At 51.4% G+C, this 9,398-nt stretch overlaps 1 pseudogene; it reads left to right on the plus strand.

Annotated features, from left to right (window-relative positions):
• Positions 1–1,097: 1,097 nt before the first annotated feature.
• LOC123153114 (anthocyanidin 3-O-glucosyltransferase 2-like) lies at positions 1,098–7,973 on the plus strand (annotated as a pseudogene).
• Positions 7,974–9,398: the final 1,425 nt, after the last annotated feature.

The raw sequence follows: 9,398 nt of genomic DNA on the forward strand, positions 1-9,398 counted from the left end.
AGTTAAAACGAATCGTTATTTTCGTATTTTACACAAAAGTCCCTATCTTTTTTTGAAATCAACCCGCCGTCCGAATTTAAGTCACACCCGAACCGTTATTTTACATTTTTCGAAACCCTCCCTGATATTTTAGATAATTCATCCGCAGATCATATTTAAGTCAAACAAATGCTTTTTAAAATCATCCATATCTTTTAAACCGTAACTTCGATTTAAACATGTTATATATGAAGTTTGATTAGAAAAATATGGAGAATACGAATATGAGATTATTTTTACCTGTTAAGTATTTTTAAATATTATTTCAGACTATATTTGAGTCAAACAAAATGATTTTCTAAATTATCTGTATCTTTTAAACCGTAACTTCGATTTTAACATATTATGTATGAAATTTTATTAGAAAAATGTGTGAAATCTAAATATGATGTTAATTTTACCTGTTAAATATTTTTAAAATATTTTTATGAAAGCAAACTTATAATTTATAGCGCAAGATTCGGGTTTTTTTCATACCGTCGGCGATCCAAATTGCAAATAAACACCCAACTATAACCATATACGAAAAAGAAAACATCAATAACTACACATGCATACCTCTGAAAAATAGCGCAGGGGAAAACAACAGATTTCTCATCGCGAGAGTGAGAGAAAGCGAGCGAGAAAGAGGGAGAGAGGGAGAGGGAGGAGAGAGGGAAAGAGAGACGCCTCAGGATTAACCATATTCAACACACATTTTTTGTTGTTTTGTGTGAACACCGAGGCTATCGCCGGTGAGGGTGAGAAGGAGGATAAGCGGCAACACAAATATGATGCCTCACAAAAATAAAGAAGATGGGCCTATTATGGTCTTGAGTGATGATCGTTGAGTTAAGAGCGTGTGTTATGTTTTCTCTCCCGTTGCAACGTATGGGCTGTTTTGCTAGTTAATTCAACAGCTACAGCAGCATTGATTCGTGATGGTCAGACGTGGAAATCATAGGACCATTCGTTCGTTTGCTGCCGTACCTACCACGTCCAAATGTGTATATTTGTATAGATCCACTGATGCCATTTTTAGTCATCACTGAGAAAAAAACAGTCGACGAAGAAAGAGTAGCCTGCAGACAAGAACACTCTCTCCATGGCAGCAAAACCGACCATCGTCCTACTGCCTGCGTGGGGCGTCGGCCACTTCATGCCCATGATCGAGGCCGGCAAGCGGATGCTCCAATGCACCAGCAGCAGCGCCCTCTCGCTCACGGTGCTCCTCATGCCGGCCCCGACGGCGCAGGCCGAGTCCGACATCGCCGACCACGTGCGCCGGGAGGAGGAACAAGCCGGCGCCACCGACATCCGCTTCCTTCACCTCCCGTCCGTGCCGCTCCCGACCGACCACACCGGCGTCGAGGAGTGGATCTCCCGCATCGTGCAGCTCCACGTGCCCCACATCCGGGCCGCCGTCGCCGGCCTCGCGTGCCCGGTCGCCGCGCTCGTCCTCGACATCTTCTTCACCCCGGCGCTCGACGTGTCCCGCGACCTCGCCCTGCCGGCCTGCGTCTACTTCACCTCCGGCGCCGCGATGCTGGCGCTGCTGCTGCGCGCGCCGTCGCTGCAGGACGACGTGGAGGGGAGTTTGAACTTGAAGGCGCGGTGGACGTGCCCGGGGCCCCGGGCTCCCGCCGCTGCCGCCCTCCTTCCTGCCGGAGACCTTGCTGGACAAAAAGAGCCCGACCTACGCATGGTTCCTGTACACTGGGAGGCGCTACATGGAAGCCAACGGCATCATCGTCAACACGGCAGCGGAGCTCGAGCCCGGAGTCCTCGCCGCCATCGCCGAGGGCCGGTGCACCCGCGGCGCCCGGGCCCCGACCGTGTACCCCATCGGCCCAGCAATCTCGCTAATAACAAGCCCGCCGGCCGAGCAGTCGCAGCCGCGCGAGTGCGTGCGGTGGCTCGACTCGCAGCCTCCGAGCTCGGTGATGTTCCTCTGCTTCGGGAGCAAAGGGATGCTGCCTCCACCGCAGGTGCACGAGATAGCCCACGGCCTGGAGCGCAGCGGCCACCGCTTCCTCTTGGTGCTGCGCGGCCTGCCGGTGGACACCACGATGGGCGCGAGAGACCCGACGGACGCGAACCTCGCCGAGCTGCTCCCGGAGGGCTTCCTGGACAAGACGAAAGGGAGAGGGCTGGTGTGGCCGACGAGGGCGCCGCAGAAGGAGATACTGGCGCACGCCGCCGTCGGGGGCTTCGTCACGCACTGCGGCTGGAACTCCATCCTCGAGAGCCTCTGGTTCGGCGTGCCCATGCTACCCTGGCCGCTCGCCGCCGACCAGCACCTCAACGCCTTCGCGGTCGTCCACGGTGTTAGACTGTATTTATATATAGCTTCTGTATATGTCTTGTATATTGTATCGTACACCTTGATGTATCCCTTATATATATGAGATAGCCACATCCTTAACGGGTGTCGTGCAGTTTCCCAAAACCTTGTGTTTAACATGGTATCAACCCTAAGCGGTCCAATGTATTCCGCTGCTGCCGTCGCGACCGCATCCACATCCGCCGCCGCCGCCGTCGCGCCGGCTCCTGCCACGGCGCCTGCGTCGCCGTTCCTCTCTTCGCGCCCCCTGGCCTCGGTCTACTCCGGCCAGGCCTCGATGGCGGGGCCTTCGTCCGATCCGCCGCTACCTCCTTCCCCGATCGCGCCATCGCATGCCTGGGGCGCTGCGTACCCCGACCCGGCGGGTCCCTGGATGGGATCGGCGCCCTACGGGGCCCCTCCTCCGCCGACCGCCGGGCCATACGGGGCCCCTCCTCCGTCGACTGCAGGGCCCTACGGGGCCTCTCCTGCGGCTGCTGCGACCAACGCCATAGCCCCGTACGGATTGTCGTATCCGGCGGCCGCGGCTACGACGCCCTACGTCGCTGCGGCCCCGCAGTCCTACGGCGCCGCTCACAGCGGGTCGGCCCGGGCACCGACTGTGCCCTACGGTGCCCCGCCACCGCCGCTGCCCTACGGTGGATACTATCCACCTCCGATGGCCGCGTCCTACCCTGGAGCTGCTGCACCGTCCTCAACGTCGGGCCCTGGTGCATCTGCTGGATCCTCCCACATGGCCTACTACACGTCGCCTCCCGTGGCTGATCATACCGCGGCAGTTGCACCGTTCTACTTCGCGCATCTCATCCCGGTGAAGCTTACGACAGACAACTATCTGTCATGGCGTGCACAGGTGTTGCCGCTTCTCCGCAGTCGCTACCTGGAGGGCTACGTTGACGGTTCCCTGCCATGTCCTCCACCGCATCACCCGGCGTATCATGCATGGGTAGCTCAGGATCAGGCCATCCTCTCCGCGATCCAGTCATCGCTCACCAAGGGGGTGTCCTCCTTGGTTCTCTTCGCTGCCACGTCTCAGGAGGCGTGGTCTGCTCTGCACACGAGCTTCGCCTCTCAGCAGCATGCGCGCGCTCACACTATTCGTACGGAGCTGGGGGAGACCAAGCTTCTTGACCTCAGCATCACCGACTATTTCAACAAGATGACGCGTCTCGCTGATACATTGGCCTCCATTGGCCAGCCGCTTCGCAAGGAGGACTTCACCACCTTCGTCATGAACGGACTGGACGACGACTATGATAACCTTGCTGAAAATATCAATGGTCGTGACACTCCGCTTGAACCTCGCGATCTCTACGCCCGCCTCCTCGCCACGGAACAGCGCATCAAGTCTCGCCGCTCTAACCCGAGTTTTCTTGCTGCCAATGTTGCCGCGTGTGGCAAAGGGAAGCCCTTTAAGTCCTCCACCGGCGGCAAGTCAGTGCCTTCGGCTCCACAGACTCAGCGGCCACCTGCCGCCGCTGCCATGCCTCCAACCGGGGGTGGTCGGTGTGCCTGCTGCCCCTCATGTGGCGTTCAGCTCCCCTGTCAGCTGTGCAATATTCCAGGTCACATCGCCTCTCGCTGTCATCGCCGCTTCAAGCAGGACTTCCTCGGCATCGGCAACAATGGCAAAGGCAACGAGAAGCAGGCTGCCTTGGCCACTCATGAGCCTGCTCGCCAAGCAGGCCACACTACATCCTATTCCATCGACCCAACTTGGTACATGGACACGGGCGCTACGAATCATCTGACAGGCAAGATGGGCAAACTTTCCATGCAAGAACCGTAGCGTGGACATGATCAGATTCACACCGCCAATGGAGCAGGTATGCACATATCACATGTTGGTCAGGCCTCTCTCTTAACTCGCACACAAAAATCTCTTCATCTCCATAATGTTCTTCGAGTTCCTTCTGCTACTCGTAGCTTATTGTCTGTTCCACAACTTACTCGTGATAACAATGTTTTCACTGAGTTTCATCCTTTTTATTTTTTTATCAAGGATCGGGCCACGAGGGACGTTCTGCTTAGAGGTCGCCTGCGTGATGGACTTTATGCACTTGATCCACCATCTGCTCCTCGAGCGTTCAGCGGTGTCCGTGTTTCGCCCACTCATTGGAATGCACGGCTTGGTCATCCTGCAACTCCCATAGTTCGTAGTATCCTACATAGTCATAATCTTCCCATTGTGTCCAATAAAGATGCTGCCACAGTCTGTGATGCCTGTCAGCAAGGCAAGAGTCATCAGCTTTCGTTTTCAGATTCGAGTCGTGTCGTTAAAACTCCACTTGAGCTTATTTTTTCTGATGTATGGGGGCATGCCCAAACTTGTGTGAGTGGTCATAATTATTATGTCAGTTTTATTGATGCTTATAGTCGATTTACATGGCTTTACCTTATCAAGCGTAAATCTGACGTGTTTGATGTGTTCCTCCAATTTCAAGCTCATGTTGAGCGTCTTCTCAAGCATAAGATTATCCATGTTCAGACCGATTGGGGGGGTGAGTATCACAACCTCAATTCTTTTTTTAATAAGCTTGGAATTTCACATCGCGTGTCTTGTCCTCATACACATCAGCAGAATGGCACGGCTGAACGTAAGCATCGTCACATTGTTGAAACTGGTCTCACTTTACTTGCCCATGCATCGGTACCTTTTAGGTTTTGGAGTGATGCGTTTTCCACTGCCTGTTTTCTCATAAATAGGCTTCCTACACGACTCCTTGGAATGAAAACACCGCTTGAACTATTGCTTAATGAGTCTCCGGATTATACCTTTCTCAAAATTTTTGGCTGTGCTTGCTGGCCTCATCTTCGTCCATATAATAAGCGCAAGCTTGAGTTTCGATCCAAACTTTGTGTTTTTCTTGGGTATAGCTCTCTTCATAAAGGGTACAAGTGTCTCCACATTCCATCTAACCGTGTCTACATCTCGCGTGATGTTGTGTTTGATGAGAATGTATTCCCGTTCTCGTCTTTCTCCATCACTCCTGCACCTCCAGTTCCATCTTCATCTACCACTTCTCCCCTGCCTGCTCAATTTGTTGATGTTGCATACTCTCCTGCGTTGTTGCCTAATCATGCTGCAGGTACAGGTCGTGGAGCTCGTCTTGAGTTACTAGATGAACAGGAGGAGCCGTCAGGTGCACCTGGCTTGCTGCCTGGTGCCATGCATGCGCCATGCATGCCTCCCGCGCAACCGGGGTCGGCAGCCCCGACCTCACCCGCGCGACCGGGGTCGGCTGCCGCACCAGCTCTTCCCAGGATGGAATCGCCTGGGCCTCAAGGTGTTGCCCCCGACTCACCTGGGCTGGCCTCAAATGGGCCGGCCGTGGATGGCGTGGAGCAGCCGGCCTCCCCTGGGCTGGAGTCGCCCGGGCTGGTTTCCCCTGGACCAGCCTCGCCTGGGCCCGGATCGCCTGGGCTGGTGTCGCCTGCCTCTGTGCCGTCGTCTGGCCCTGCCTCGTCACTGCCTTCGTCGCCTGATGCCTCGCCGGTCTCTCTGGTTCCGTCACGACCGGCTGCTGCTGCTTAGAGGCCACACACGCGCAGCAGGTCTGGCATTTTCTGTCCCAAGCAACGCAAAGATGGGACGGTGGCGTGGCTTGCAGCCTGTATTGCTCATCTCAAGGAAGATCCTTCGGCTGAACCGCGTCATTTTCAGGCTGCCCTTGGGATCCCTCATTGGCGACAGGCTATGGAACAAGAGTTTCAAGCGTTATTGACAAATGGTACATGGCAACTTGTTTCTCCGGTCTCTGGTGTTAATGTCATTGACTCCAAGTGGGTCTTCAAAGTTAAAAGGCATGCTGATGGTTCTATTGAACGCTATAAGGCACGGTTAGTGGCGAAAGGGTTCAAACAACGGTATGGTCTTGACTATGAGGATACATATAGTCCGGTGATCAAACCAACGACTATCCGACTTCTGTTATCCTTGGCTGTTACTCGAGGCTGGTTTCTTCGTCAGCTGGACGTTCAGAATGCCTTTTTGCATGGAGTTCTGGATGAGGAGGTTTACATGCGTCAGCCACCAGGATTTGTGGATTCTGCTCGCCCCCATCATCTGTGCCGTCTGGTCAAGGCGCTCTATGGGCTGAAGCAGGCTCCTCGTGCCTGGCATGCCAGGTTGGGCTCTGTTCTTCGGTCCCTGGGCTTTGTTCCTTCCACTGCTGATACGTCACTCTTCCTTCTGCATCGGCCTGAGGTGACGATGTATCTGCTGGTGTATGTTGATGATATTATTCTCATCAGCTCATCTGATGCTGCTGCTGATCGTCTCATCTCCTCCTTGAGTGGTGATTTTGCGGTGAAGGATTTAGGCACGTTGCATTACTTCCTTGGCTTGGAAGTCTCTCGTTCTCCTGCTGGTTTGACACTCACTCAACATAAGTACTCCATGGATTTGCTGCGCAAGGCAGGTATGCTACAGTGTAAACATGCCATGACTCCTATGTCTGCTACTGATCGTTTGTCTGCATTTGATGGAGATCCTCTCACTTCGGATGACTCTACTGAGTATCGCAGTATTGTTGGTGGTCTGCAGTATCTGACCATCACTCGGCCTGACATCTCCTATGCAGTCAATCGTGTTTGTCAGTTTCTTCATGCTCCTCGGACTACTCACTGGTCAGCGGTGAAGCGTATTCTTCGTTATGTACACCTCACTGCAGCATATGGTTTACTTCTTCAGCCAGCGCCGTCTTTTGCACTTTCAGCTTTTTCAGATGCAGACTGGGCTGGTAATCCAGATGACAGGCGATCCACGGGGGGACATGCTGTCTTCTTTGGTCCTAACTTGATCGCCTGGGCTGCTCGCAAACAAGCTACAGTGTCCAGGAGTAGCACTGAAGCAGAATATAAAGCCGTTGCAAATGCTACAGCTGAGATCATATGGGTACAGTCCTTATTGAGAGAGTTGGGAGTTCCTCAAACTCAGCCGCCTGTCCTTTGGTGTGATAACATTGGAGCTACATATCTCTCATCTAATCTAGTGTTTCATGCTCGAACAAAGCACATAGAAGTTGACTATCATTTTGTACGGGAACGTGTTGCACAGAAGCTACTCCACATCAAGTTCATCTCCTCCAAAGATCAACTTGCTGACATTTTCACGAAGCCTCTTCCACAACCTCAGTTTGTAGGCTGCAGGCGCAATCTTAACATACTTTGTACTTCAGGGCATAGTTAAGATTGAGGAAGGGTGTTAGACTGTATTTACATATAGCTTCTGTATATGTCTTGTATATTGTATCGTACACCTTGATGTACCTCTTATATATATGAGATAGCCACACCCTTAACGGGTGTCGTGCAGTTTCCCAAAACCTTGTGTTTAACACACGGGATGGGCGCCGCCGTGCCGTTGGAGATGGACAGGAAGCGCGGGAACTACGTCGAGGCGGCGCAGCTGGAGCGGGCAGTCAGGTCCCTCATGGGCGGCGGCGGCGGCGGCGGCGAGGAGGCGAGGGAGAAGGCCATGGAGATGAAGCGCGCCTGCCGCAATGCCGTGGAACAGAGCGGTTCTTCCCACGCTTCGCTGCAGAGGCTCTCCGAGGAGCTCGTCCGCCGCGCGGTGCTGCCCAAAAGAGGAAGCACTCACACCACGTGAACGTAGTCGGATATGTGCTTTTGCTTTGGGGAATAAATTCACCGCAGTTCTGGCTGTTTCTTTCATTTCTATTCTGTTTGGGGAATAAATTCATCGAGTGTCCACACACATGGATCCTCGTCCAACGAATTCTGCATCTATCTTAGCGTGTTTTATCAATTTTTATGTGTCACGTAAAACTAAGCTGGTATGTGGGCATTTATTCGATTGAAATTGCTAAATCACATCTAGATGTTATTTAAAGATGTCACATCTAAATCCCTAATCATTGGATCTGTTTGCTGTAATTCTCATGCAAAATTCTGATCTCGTATTTTGTTGTCGTTGTCGCTCGTTGCATGGCCCGTACTTCTTTTTTTTGGGCCCATTTTTTGTTTCTGGCCCATTATTGTAGTCAGGCCAGTGAAGGGGCGCGCCGCTTTTTTTGTTTCGTTTTTTTGAACTGCAGAGTGTGCTTCAGATGTTCGTGTCACATAGAAAGTTATTCTTGTCCAAAAAAAGAAGATAGAAATCTATCGTGTGCGCGTCCCTTTTTTTAGTCTGTCTGTGTGTCCACTAGGACCATTCTTTTCCTTTTTCGAGCTTCATTTTCCTGTCTATTATTTGTGTTGTGTTCGTTTATTGCCGGAATTTCATTTGTGGGCTATTTAGACATTTTCTCTTCTACTTTTTTCTTCCACTGCAATTATATGCTTTGTATATATACACAGCGCCGATGCATGTTTGTCTTCTGATTCGGGTTGTTTTTTGTTTGCTGCGTTATTTTTTGTTTGTTTTTTTCCTTTATCTATTAAATTTATTTGTTTCCAATTCATGGGTTTTTTTTAATTCTTTATTTTTTGGTGGTGTCTGTTACATGTCTATCATCAAATTCCCCGGACCCTTATTTGGTTTCGCGTTCAATATTAGCACGCAACTCATGCCCGATCTAGTTGCATGTCCACTTTCAACACGCAACTCGTGCTTGACACAGTATATGTATATAGTTGTTTGTCCAACTCTAACACACAACTCGTTCGACCTAGGTGTATGCCCATCTTCGACATACGCATCCAACCGAATACACCTATGTAGTTGCATTCCAACACTGACACACAATTTGCTCAACCCAATTGCATGTCCAACCCCAACACAAAACTCACGCCCGACCTAGTTGCGACACGCAATGTCCGAGGGTGTAGTTTTTCGTTTTTCTTCCTTTCCATTTATTTGTTTCGAACCCATGAAGTTTTTCTAAATTCATGTTTTTTTATGTTCTCCTTTCAGTTTTCTGTTTCCTTTCTTGTTTTTAATTTTGATGTACTTTTTCAAAATTTATGATTTTTGTCTACAACTAAAATGGGGACAATTTTTTTGTACTAGTTGCAAGTCTTTGACACGCAACTAGGGGTGTGTGTGTTTGTTAAGGGTCCTCAGTTGCATGCC

The sequence above is a fragment of the Triticum aestivum genome, chromosome 7A (genome assembly GCF_018294505.1).
Source record: "Triticum aestivum cultivar Chinese Spring chromosome 7A, IWGSC CS RefSeq v2.1, whole genome shotgun sequence".
NCBI lineage: Eukaryota > Viridiplantae > Streptophyta > Magnoliopsida > Poales > Poaceae > Triticum > Triticum aestivum.